The sequence below is a fragment of the Camellia sinensis genome, chromosome 11 (genome assembly GCF_055761805.1).
Source record: "Camellia sinensis isolate YWXY chromosome 11, ASM5576180v1, whole genome shotgun sequence".
Classification (NCBI taxonomy): Eukaryota; Viridiplantae; Streptophyta; class Magnoliopsida; order Ericales; family Theaceae; genus Camellia; species Camellia sinensis.
In genome coordinates, this window is record NC_138971.1 from 119,750,857 (window position 1) to 119,763,710 (window position 12,854).

The 12,854-nt window shown below is 47.5% G+C and overlaps 1 long non-coding RNA gene across 1 annotated transcript; it reads left to right on the forward strand.

Annotated features, from left to right (window-relative positions):
• Positions 1-6,206: 6,206 nt before the first annotated feature.
• On the forward strand, positions 6,207-7,266 carry LOC145803224 (uncharacterized). Its single transcript, XR_014345350.1, has 3 exons — positions 6,207-6,364; positions 6,458-7,051; positions 7,133-7,266. It is a non-coding gene; the product is annotated as an uncharacterized LOC145803224 (long non-coding RNA).
• Positions 7,267-12,854: the final 5,588 nt, after the last annotated feature.

Here is a 12,854-nt window from a genome sequence, read left to right on the forward strand (position 1 = left end):
AAAAAATGGAGTGCCTCGAAATGCGTGCACACGGGCACGCAAACCGAGGTGATGACAAAATATGATAAAACATGGCAAAAATGATATGCAAGCATACTAATGGAATTTCAGCATTGAAATATGGGGGAAAACAGTCCCGAAATGAAGCGAAATGACATGAAATGCAAGGAAATGTCCCGAAATGCGAATTTAGGCACCCGAAATGGCCTATAGCTATGCTAAACATGCACAATATGGACATGCAATGCAAATACAGAAGCTAGAAAGTCCCAAAAGATGCACTTTCACAGTTATAAACATGGCCAAACAGCAAGCATAGGTATGGCAAAAATAGCATGCAAGAATAGGGGCCAAGATAGGGGTAATGAAGCAAGTGATATAAGAAAAACCCAAACTGAAAAAGTTCCTTCTACAACACTGAAGAGCGACCAAAAATATGAATATTCACAGTATATGGAAGCCTCAAAATCAGTATACAAACATGCTAAAAATATGATGCAAAATGAGGCTTAAAAGGTGCTATAACATGAAGTATATAAAATAATCACCAAACAGAAAAAAAGTGTTAATGAAATATGAAGTATAGGCCAAAAAAAGGCCACTTTCAGTTCGGACCAAGGTCCAAAAACAGAAGCAAAGGGGGCTGCCAATTTATGCAAAAATGGGGCCAAATAAGGGATATAACTACAAGTGACACATGGAGACATCAATCAATATTGAGCCCTTCTCCAATGTTGAAGAGGGGCTCAAAATAAGCCTAATATCAGTTTACAACATGCTCGAAAATAAATTGCTCATGGGCCAAAAATAGCATGCAAAATCATGACATATAAGAGGATCAATGAAGCAAGTGTATTATGGAGGGCTCAAAAAGGGTTGAGCCCTTAATGAAAAGTGAAGATGAGCTCAAAAGAGGGCCCTTTTCAGTTAGGGCCGGGGCTTGAAACAAAAAGAAAGAGGGGCTTAGAAATAGATCAAGAAAAAGGGTCAAAAGGGTAAAAGTGTTACTTACCCTTGAAGACTCAAACTTTTGTTGCTTCTTGGATGAATTTGCAGCTTCTTTGGCCTTTTAGAAACCTTCCTTGTTGCTGGAAATGAGGTGGTGGTGGTAGAGCTTGGTGGTGTAGAAGGAATGAAGGTTAGGGACTTAGGGTTTTTCAAAGAATTGAGAAGGATGGAGATGGAGTTCTATATGGGAGCTTGAAGAAGAGTTTTTCTAACCCTTGTAAGTGAGGCCACCAGCTGGTTATATGGGTTCAAAAGGGGGTGTAAAGGTGGGGGAAAAGGAGAGCAAAATTCCCCCACAAAATATCCCCCGGATAAATATCTTGTCTGGGGGATATTGCCCCACAGCTGTAAAGTGCACAGTGCGAGGAACACGGCCGGCCTATCACTTTTGCTGGAGGTGGCCGGCCGGCCACACCACCTAGCCGGCCGGCTAGGGGTCAAAAGGTTCAATCATATTTTCTGGCCGGCCAGCAACTGGGGAGGTACTCCTATGTGTGTACAACACAACCATGTGGTTAAAAGTCCGAGAAAGTGGGTCCAAGGGGTTCAACATTGGCTCGAAAAGAGGGGGTCAAAAGGGTCAAGTTGAATTACTGGCCGGCCATGAACTTTTAGGGGCCTCCCATGTGTGTAGATCACAGATATGTGGTTGAAAGTTCAAGAATGTGGGCCCAAGGGGTTCAACATTAGCCCGGAAGAAAGGGGTCAAAAGGGTCAGGTAACCTTAATGGCCGGCCACCAACTTTTAGGGGCCTCCCATGTGTGTAGATCACAGATATGTGGTTCAAAGTTGGCAACATTAACTCCAAGGTGTTCAACATTAGCCCGGAAGTTGGAAAAACGGGCGCCGGGAGGCTCCGGAGGAGAGATAACTGGTTGCTGCAACAATTGCTGGCCTCCTACCCTTCAGTGACCTCTCCAGTGATAAAACAGAGGTACCTGCCAAAAATGAACGAAAACCGTTGCAAAACGAATGCTCGAGGACCAAAACACGCAGTTCGGGGTCCCGAAAATGGGCTGTTAAACACCGAAAGTGGTGTTCGGCCACGAAGTGGGTTTCTCAGACCCCAGTGTCCCTCAAAAGGGAGAAAATAGGAAGTATGCCAAAAATTAGAGCAATAGGAGATGGTTAAGCGGTCCCGAACCGAGGCACACGGCCCGACGGTCCCGAAAACCGGGAACCGGACTCCGAAATGGGCAAAATGGCCTACGGCCACCAAATGTAGCCTACGGACATTGAGAGATGGTCTACTGGACCTCTCCCTCCCCTCAGGAAAAGAAACAGAGAAAACCGAGTCTGGTTCGCAAACCGAGACAAGGCACAGAAGAAGGTTCGGAAGTCCGGAGGCAGGGCTCACGGCCGCGACTCTGAAACTTCTGAACGAGCACATTATGTAACATCACCAAGCACTCAATCGGTGACGTCTGAGTCTTAAGGTCGGTCAAAAATGGGGTGTCTACAGTTGCCCCTCTTTGACAGAACTCGAAAGTCATAAGTGACGGGAGTGAATGTCAAAGCCCAGAGACGACCCATTTTTGACAAGGCCGAAGACTCAGACAAACATACAGGATAAACAGAGATGCGCCCGCAGGCAGGGGGCAAAATGCAAATGATATGCAAGAAGCCGTAGGTAACTCAATGATCATGCAAATGCAGCAAGCTGTAATGAAGCAAGTATTCGCAAATAGATGCAACAGTTCTAAGCAAGAATGCAAAGCAACAACTACATTTCATGCAGTTAAGAATGCGGAGGATTATTCAATCCCCGCCACGTCTCACACGGAGAAGATACGATACCTGCGCGATTCGTCTGGTCGCACCAGCTTCAATTGAACCGTACATACAATATCGTGCCTGCAAAATAGAGGAATTCAACGAGCACAACATGCTAATAACATATATTTAATGTGATTCCGAGAGTTCGACACACGCAGTGCCGGTGAGTGTATGCATCGCAATGCAAGAGTGGAACATGCGTGACAACGTATGCTCAAACATAAAGGTATGCCAACATCAAGAAATGTGCATGTTAATGCAAGTATGCTCATGAGAATGCAAGATAATGTGACACGAGCATGAATCAGGGTGCCCGTTTGTCATGAAACAACGAGTACGGAAATGCGTATTTCGGCGAAGGTAACTCGATCACGGCCTCCGATCCGCTTCCCTGAAAGGTTACAACTCATTCAAAAAGGATACACTTTGATTTCGATGAATGATGATGAGACATATGTCAGAACTTGAAGTTGAAGTCCCGACGGAGCAATTTCGCGACCGGAAGCGTACTTTTCTTGAACTTTTTCAGGTCCCGGGAACTCCGATCTTCCTCAAAATTTGCAGAGAACTAGGTGGGCATGTGGGGAACATGGCCGGCCGTTTATCTTCCCAAGGGGAGGTGGCCAATCGGTTTCCAATAAAGCTAATGGCTGGCCGGCCATTTCTGCAAAAAGCAGATAGCTGGCCGGCTAGATAAAGGGGCCGGCCGGCCATGTGCTTTATCCGGGGGTATTTTGGTCTTTTTCCCTCCTTTTGCATGCTTCTTCAACCAAGGCTTGAGGCCTATAAAAGGCAGCCGAGGCCCCTTCCTTTTCTTGCCTTCTACAACACTTTCCTCTCCAGATCTGAGTTTCACGCGCGTTTTCCAACGCCCCGTGCAAATTGTTTTCGCAAAAACACTCAGTTTCAAGCACTTTGAAGCGATTAAATTCCGGTTTCGGAGCTTCTTTTTGCATTTTCGCCACTTGAGGTAAGTTTGTCTCAATATTTGGAATATTTTCTCGGGAGTTGACTTTTGTTGACTTTTTCCAATTTTGGCTCATTTTGCTCATTTCTGCTCCCTTTTACAGATTCTTTGAAAATGGCGGGCAATTCTTCCCACTGCGGAGGTTTTCCAGGTGCTGGCGTTGATTTCGATCCCATGACTCTACCCCCGAGGACCCGACCTTTCATTCCCGGGAGGTACCGTCCGCCAGCACACGTTCTTCCGCGCGCTGTCTTCCGTCACTTTACCAGTTTTGACGAGCGAGCACCCGGGGATCTGCTTCTCAGAGAGCCGGAGCAGCATCTCTCTCACGAGGCCCGGGAGGTATTTACCTCATCTTCTGTATTTTACATTTCGCACCTTTGCCATGCTTGAACATGCAGTTTAGCTTATGACATAGTACTTTGCTTGCATCTTGAACATGTAATTTCAACATTCGAATTTCTGAACACTCGGCTCATTAATTAATTGCGAACACACAGCCTACATTAGAACACACGGCTCAAACACTGATTTGTCGAACACACAGCCCGGATTTGAAAGTGAACACACAGCCCACACTTTAAATTTTCTGAACACGCAGCCCAGGTTAGATAGTGAACACGCAGCCCACAATTTAACTGAAAGTTGAACACGCAGCCCAAACTTCAAATTTTCTGAATACGCAGCCCAGATAGATAGTGAACACGCAGCCCACAATTTAACTGAAAGTTGAACACGCAGCCCAAACTTCAAATTTTCTGAACACGCAGCCCAGATAGATAGTGAACACGCAGCCCACAATTTAACTGAAAGTTGAACACGCAGCCCAAACTTCAAATTTTCTGAACACGCAGCCCAGATAGATAGTGAACACGCAGCCCACAATTTAACTGAAAGTTGAACACGCAGCCCAAAATTCAAATTTTCTGAACACGCAGCCCAGATAGATAGTGAACACGCAGCCCACAATTTAACTGAAAGTTGAACACGCAGCCCAAAATTCAAATTTTCCGAACACGCAGCCCAGATAGATAGTGAACACGCAGCCCACAATTTAACTGAAAGTTGAACACGCAGCCCAAAATTCAAATTTTCTGAACACGCAGCCCAGGTAGATAGTGAACACGCAGCCCACAATTTAACTGAAAGTTGAACACGTAGCCCAAAATTCAAATTTTCTGAACATGCAGCCCAGATAGATAGTGAACACGCAGCGCACAATTTAACTGAAAGTTGAACACGCAGCCCAAACTTCAAATTTTCCGAACACGCAGCCCAGATAGATAGTGAACACGCAGCCCAAAATTCAAATTTTCTGAACACGCAGCCCAGGTAGATAGTGAACACGCAGCCCACAATTTAACTGAAAGTTGAACACGCAGCCTAAAATTCAAATTTTCTGAACACGCAGCCCAGATAGATAGTGAACACGCAGCCCACAATTTAACTGAAAGTTGAACACGCAGCCCAAACTTCAAATTTTCTGAACACGCAGCCCAGGTAGATTAATTTGCATGTAGCTTATTTCACTTTATCGGCATACAGCCCATTTCATCTCATTGGCACACAGCCCACTTCATTTCATTGGCACACAGCCCACTTCATTTCATTGGCACACAGCCCATTCATTCCATTACTGACATATGTATTCATTCTGAATGCAGGTTGGTTCCCGCAGTGTGCGGGGGTATGGTTCCACCATGGCGCGGGATTAGTATGCCGAGCTCCCGGAGGGTGTTCGAGACTTAGTCGACTTGGCAGGGTTCGGGCCCTTCTGCGTCGGGTTGTCACGTTGTCCTGCCAGGAGGACATTGATGGCAGCCTTGGTAGAGAGATGGTGGGACACCACCAATTCCTTTCATTTCTCTGCTACCGGGGACATGACCATGACCCCTTTTGACTTCGCTGTATTGACCGGCCTTGGCGTTGGAGGTTGGGCCATCCCCTACGATGAGGATATGGGAGAGTGGGAGGCCGCTTGGATGCATCTATTGGGGGCTCACCCACCTGTTGACAGGGTCTCTGGGAGAGTCCGATACACTTGGTTCTCTTCCCATTTTCGGCGGGCGGAGATGGTGCCCGAGACTCCCGAGGAGACAGAGCAGTATGCCCGTGGTTTCCTGATGTTCCTCTTCGGGACTACCCTGTTCGCCGACAGAGGGAACATAGTTGGGCTTTATTTGCTGAGCGCTCTAGTCGACCTATCACAGGTCCATCGATATGACTGGGGTGGCGCCGGCCTGGCTACCCTTTACTTTTATATGAGCGCGACCTCCCGCGGGCGGGGCGATTTGCTTGGCGGCTATTGGAGAGCCTGGGAGGTACTTTCTGTCCCCTTGATTTACATTTCTGCTTCTCATTACTTGTACATTGCACACACACAGCGCACTTTTACAGTCTGTATTTTGCTCTCAGCATTTCGTACTTACATTATGCACTGCTTTTCTCAGCTATGGGTCTATGTATACTTCCCATCATTAGCCCCAGAGCTGGAGGTGGTAGGGATTCCCGTGACCCCATATTCATTGATATTCGAGGGCCCGCACCGGTCGAGGCCTCGAGAGACCCTCCTTCGCCTGCGACAGTACTTCGACACTGTGCGACATTCAGAGGTACCTCAGAACTTTCAGTTCCTTTCATTTTCATCTTTGATTTGCTCTGTATATTCTTGATTTCTGATTGGTTTATGCATTCATCATCTGCAGATTACATGGCAGCCCTGGGTGTCCCTGGGTGACGGCCTCTGACTTCAGTATACCGGAGCGTCGGGCATTTCCCAGTATAGGGTCCTGCTTGAAGGGCCGGTTGGCAGGGCATGGTTCCTGGGGGAACGCTTTCTGCGCCAGGTATGGGGGTATCTTTCTCAGGATCTTCCCGCAGTACCCCCAGCTAGTATGCGGACTGCTGACAGGCTCTCTTACTCAGAGGTAGTCGGCGCCATGCTGGGCAGTGATGCTTTGTTATACGTTGAGGAGGGGGACTACGCCACTTACCGTCACATATATTTGATGCCTCCATTGACGGAAGCTCGTATCCCGATGATGAGGCCTGCCGGTATGTCATCCTCGGGCCAGGCTCGGGCTCGGGCTGCAGACGCCCCTTCTACTAGCAGGGCTGGTACATCTAGAGGTGGGAGTAGACCGGTTCCTCCGGCTCCGTCGGTTCATCCTCATCCCGGATGGCCAGATATGCCTACTGAGTTGATGGCGTGGCAGTATGGGGCTAGCTCTCCGACTCCGATTCCACTAGAGCCTCCGATGCCCAGTGATCGATATGCCATTGATCCGGACTCACCGCCGGTATGCTCCACTTTTTTCATTCACCATTCAGATGTTTAGACACTCTTCTGTTCACTGATGATTATGAGCTCATTTTTGCAGCCATCGCGAGGGTACATGGAGGAGGTGGTTGGACTGGTGGCCACACTCGAGGGTATGGTCCTGCGCAGGGAGGCACAGTTGTCTGTCGCGGGCATCCAGGTACCCTTCAGTTTTCTGGCATTTATCATACTTCTGACGACATGCTGATTTCTACTGCATCGATAGACTACTTGTGTAGAGCACATCTGACACACACCCCGCTTGTACACTGTATTTACATGCACCCACTTCATGTAGCCTTTGCTTGTATCTGCATCTGATGTATATATTTGGACTGATGCATTTGAATTGAACTCTTTGTTTTCAGATGCCTTCATGGTCCGGTCAGCTGCAGACCAGGCCACCTGGGTCTCATTGTGGAGCTGGGCCATCTGGGCCTTTTCATGGAGTTGGGTCACCCGGGCCTTTTCAGGGGGCGGGGCCATCTCGGCCTTCCCGAGGATCCGGGCCATCTAGGCCTTTTCGAGGAGCTCGAGGAGGGCCTGTCCGCAGATGCAGGGCTCACGTTGTGGAGGTGGAGCCTGATGAGGAGGAGGAGGATGCTGAGGAGGAGGAGGAGGCTACCGACCGTCAGTCAGAGACATCTGCTGAGGAGGGGGGCTCCGGTTTTGGCTTGGGGAATAGAGGCGAGGCTGAGGGGGATCCTGAGGATGACGGCTCCGACTCAGATGATGGTGTAGAGATTGTCCCGCAGAAGAGGATGAGGCGTGCTTCTCGTTCCCGCTCCCGAGGACTTTGATGCTGCTATTTTCTGCTTTATTTTTCTTTTGCTAGTAGTTTGTAGCACTTTGCACATTGTTAGGCAGTTTTATTTTTTTGTAAAACTTGTACCTTTGTTTGTTGTAAAGCATGATGAAATGAAATAGCTTTTGAAAAGGTGTTTGTATTTTAAACTTTTAGCATCGTATCGCATCAATTTATTTTGCATAAAAATGAAATTGAATGGGAATGTGCATTGTGTAATCACCAAGTCAGGTAGTGAACCGACGCAACAAACTAAACAACTCAACCTACTAAGATATAACAGAATCTTTAGCAAGTTTACAACTCGATAAGCAAAATGCAACAACGTTGACAACGCAAATAAACAAGACTTTAATAATAATTGCTTAAACAGAGAGCAATGATTCAAAAACACAAAACACGTCCGCTCGACAAACAACTCGATAAGCAAAACAACAACTCGATAATCAAAACTACAACTCGATAATCAAAACTATAACAGAGTGTACTTCGGACGATCTAGGCACCAGAACGCACCCGAAATGAAGGCCTTTGACTCTCCCGTTGCATGGGAATGCTTGGAACTTTCCCTCGAAGAGTAAAACAGGGCCAAGTCGATACACTGCAGCATTGCCAGCCATCCCTGGGAGCCGGCCGGCCATTTTTGAAAAAGTAAATGGTTGGCCAGCTATTTCTGAAAAAGTAAATGGCTGGCCAGCCAGAAAAGGTGGCCGGCCGGCCACTCAGTCCTGCAGCCTCCAGATTTTTGACACGTGTCCCCGTGCATAGTATTTTTCCTTCTATAAAAGCCTCAACTTCGGGAACATTCATTTCACCTTAGTTTTAGACAAAGATGGAGGCGTTTCTCGCAGAAAATATCACATCTTGGATCTCTTCTCTAGATGGCTCGGAAAAGCTGAATTTTCGGGGTTTCGGCTTGAATGCACTATTCACGCTGAGCCGTACTCCGTTACAGCTTCCTTTTCTCCATGCCGCGGCAAGGTTCTGGAATCCAGTGACGCACGTTTTTAGCTTTGGCGGCCAAGAGATGTGCCCCACTTTCGAAGATTTTCAGGTTTTGATGGAGTCTGAATGCTCTGAAGTGATCTTGCCTCAGCTCCGTTTTGGTCACGCCCAGGCTTTATGGCAGATGTGTGGGCTCACGGCGCATGACGCCCGATCTCTGATCTGCAGTGGGGAACTGGACATCCTCAGCTTGATCCATCGTTTTTCCGACGCTGGTGACCGCAGCAACCATTATTGGCAGGGTTTCCGGCAACACGCCCTCTGCTTATGTTTGTTGTCTCACTTTCTGCTTTCCTCGGGCTTCGGCGGGGCTAGCATTCGCCTGATTGAAGTCGCCCAAGGTTTGAGAGAAGGAAAGAGCTATATTGCCATGACCTTGGCCGAGACTTTGATGGGCTTAGATTCTGTCTATTGCCGGGAGGCGACTAGGTTCGCTGGGAGTCCACTGCTGCTGCAGGTAATGTTTCCCACCCGACCTCACATATATATTTGCTCACATCACTCGACCCTCAGGCTCGGTTTTTCTCACAAAACCCTTGTCTTACTTTTCTCTCATCGTACATCTCTCTGTTCTTTATTCTCTCATTTTCCATCCCTCCCCTAGGTATGGTTAATGGACAAGTTGCAGGTTGTGGACTCTTGCCCAGCTTATTCAGCTCGAGGCTACTTCTTTCGGCAGCGCCTAGTCAATGCTCTTGACGAAAGGTGGTGGTTCGATTGGATGTGCAATTTGTCCGCAGACAGCATTGCTTGGCGTTGTCCTTGGCTCAACCTCCCGGCAATGAGTTATAGTATGTCCCGGCAGATTGGGATCCAATTGGTTGGTCTAACCCACTGCGTATTTTATTTTCCGTTCCGATTCCTGCGTCAGTTTGGTCATGATCAGACCTGCCCACCGGAGGGGATTGAGTACCCAGCCGCTTTCCCGATCCTGGGTGCACACCTTGCCCGATATGCTACAGCATGGAGGACTAGAGAGCTCCTGGCCCCTGCTCCTACTTTCAGTTGCACTTTATCCGATGAGTGCTTAGATTGGCTCAATGAGGAGGCACAGGTTGGGCCTAGCTTGGCATCAGATCCTCCGTCCAGCTCTGGGAGGGGACGCAGAGATACTTGATTGAACTATGCCCCAAATTTATTGCTTATTTAGTGTTTTCAAGTTTTCTTTATGAATGTACTAAAAAGCAACCTCGATTGTAATGCAAGAGCAGGAGAACTCAGTTTTGAAATCAATGAAATTGAAAGTTGTGGTACTGAAAATTTTCCGCTTTGGTCCAAAAATGGTCTTAGTCGTAAAAATATTAATTTGAATAAAGTCAACTTTTATTAAAACTTTTCAAAACTATTTTCGATGTGGATCAGAACTGGACACGCCGAAGATCTGTCACTGAGATGCACAACCCCAGATCCCTGCAACTGGAAAGTTGCCCCTAGTCTGAAGAGCAATGCGGCACTCCATAGCAACGGAAAGTTGCCCCTTGTCTGAGTAACTTTGCACTGTCGCGGCAACGGAAAGTTGCCCCTAGTTTGAACAGCATTGTACCGGAGATCACGATAAATGCTGATGGATAAAGATGACTGAGATGATCAGAATGGACAGAGTTGATCGGGGAAAGGTTTATGGCTGAACTTCGAGGTGAAGTTGCCTACGTATCCCAAAGATGGGAATCAAGCCTTACGTAGTTCAGGCTAAGGTTCACTCGAGTATTTTCACTCTCCTTTTGCGCTCTAACTTTTGCCAAGGCCGCCCTTTGCGGGTTTTCAACCTTGCGAGCTTAGTTTTTATATTTTCTAATTTTTTTGTGCTCTGACTTTTGCCTGGGTCACCCTTTCGGGTTTTCGGCCTAGCGAGCCTCTCAAGGATAGTATTTCTTCAACTTGTCCATATTGATCGGCTGTGAGAACTCCAAGCCATCTAGGTCCATCAGAACCACAGCCCCACCTGACCAGATAGCTTTGATGATATAAGGACCAGTCCAATTAGGTTTGAACTTGCCTCTTGGGTCGTGGATGGGAGTTCGGTTGTCTTTGAGCACCAAATCTCCTTCTTTCAGATTCCTGGACTTAACCTTCTTGTTGAAAGCCCGGGCAATTCTCCGTTGATAGCCTTGGATGTGGTATAGTGCTTTCAGTCTTCTTTCATCAAAGAGCATGAGTTCTTCGAATCTGCTTTGCTGCCAATCTGCTTCAGCTATCTGGCATTCAGCCAATACTCGTAATGACGGAACCTCAATCTCAATGGGTAGAACAGCTTCTATTCCATAGACCAATGAATATGGAGTTGCTCCAGTAGAAGTTCTGATTGAAGTCCTGTAGCCCCACAGAGCAAATGGCAGCTTGTCTGGCCAATCCCGATAGGTTCCTACCATCTTCTGTAGTATATGCTTGATATTCTTGTTGGCAGCCTCAACTGCTCTGTTGGTGTGCGGCCTGTATGTAGATGACTTATGGAAAGCCACATTGTATTTCTCCAACAAATCTATCACTTCTTTCTTGAAGTGGGAACCATTATCTGATATTATCTCGTTTGGCACCCCGTAGCGACAGATGATGTTGTTCCTGATGAACTTTGCGACATGCGACGCCTTCAACACCGCGTATGATTGGGCCTCGACCCACTTTGTGAAATAATCTATCGCTACTAGGATAAACTCATGCCCGTTTGACCCCTTCGGGGTAACAGCTCCGATCACATCAATTCCCCAGACTGAAAAAGGCCACGGCGAAGTCATGTTGTACAGTTTTGACGGCGGGATGTTCATACGATTTGCATGAATTTGACACTTGTGGCATCGCCGAACAAAGCTAATACAATCCTCCTCCATGGTTGACCAGTAGTTGCCCTGTCTGAGGATCTTTCTGGCCAGCATTACTCCATTCATGTGTGCACCGCACTCCCCCCCATGGATGGCTTCCATCAGGCGTTTTGACTCTTCGGCTTCTACACAGAGCTTATGCATTCCCAGATGACCCCTTTTGTACAGCTTTCCTCCGCAGATAACGAACTGAGCAGCCATTCTTCTGACGGCCGTCTTATCCTTGGCATTTGCCCCTGGTGGGTATGCCTCCTTTTCCAAGAAGTTCCAGATGTCGTAATACCAGGGGTTGCCATCTTGAACTTCATCTATGGCGGAAATTGACTCGTATGCTGGCGTGAACTTCTGATCAATAATGACTGGGCGCATCCGGACTCCGGACGGGATGTCTATCATAGAAGATAGAGTTGGTAATGAATCTGCAAACCTGTTGTTCTCTCTTACGAGGTGGGTGAAATTTAGCTTCTCAAACCGAGGAATTAACAAATCCAAGGTTTGGTGGTAGATTATCATCCTTTCCTCCTTGACTTTCCAATCTCCTTTCGCTTGAGACACAACAAGGTTTGAGTCCCCAATGACGTCCAACCGTCTTGCCCCTAGTTCCAGGGCTGCTTCCAGGCCAGCAATACATGCCTCATACTCTGCCTCATTGTTGGAGACTTTGAACCGGAGCTTGAATGCTAAAGGGATACGGGAATCGTCAGGCGCTATCAGCAACACCCCTATCCCATACCCATATTGGTTTGACGCTCCGTCAAAGTACATCGTCCAAGTTTCATCTTCGACGTGCAGAATAGCTTCATCTGGGAATAGATACTTAACCGCTTCATCTCCCTCGACCGGGTGGTCGGCAAGGAACTCCGCTACCGCTCTGCCTTTTACTGACTTGCGCGTTATATACTTCAAATCAAATTCAGAGAGCAACAGCAACCATCGAGCTAGTCTACCCGTAAGTGCTGGTTTCTCGAAAAGATATTTGATGGGATCCAAACGCGAAACCAACATTACAGAGTGGGCTAACAGGTAGTGTCGCAGCTTCCTGGTTGCCCATACCAAGGCTAAGCAAGCCTTCTCCAGCGGTGTATAGCGGGTCTCGTAATTCATCATCTTCTTGCTCAGATAGTAGATGGCTCTTTCCACTTTGTCTTCTGACTGCT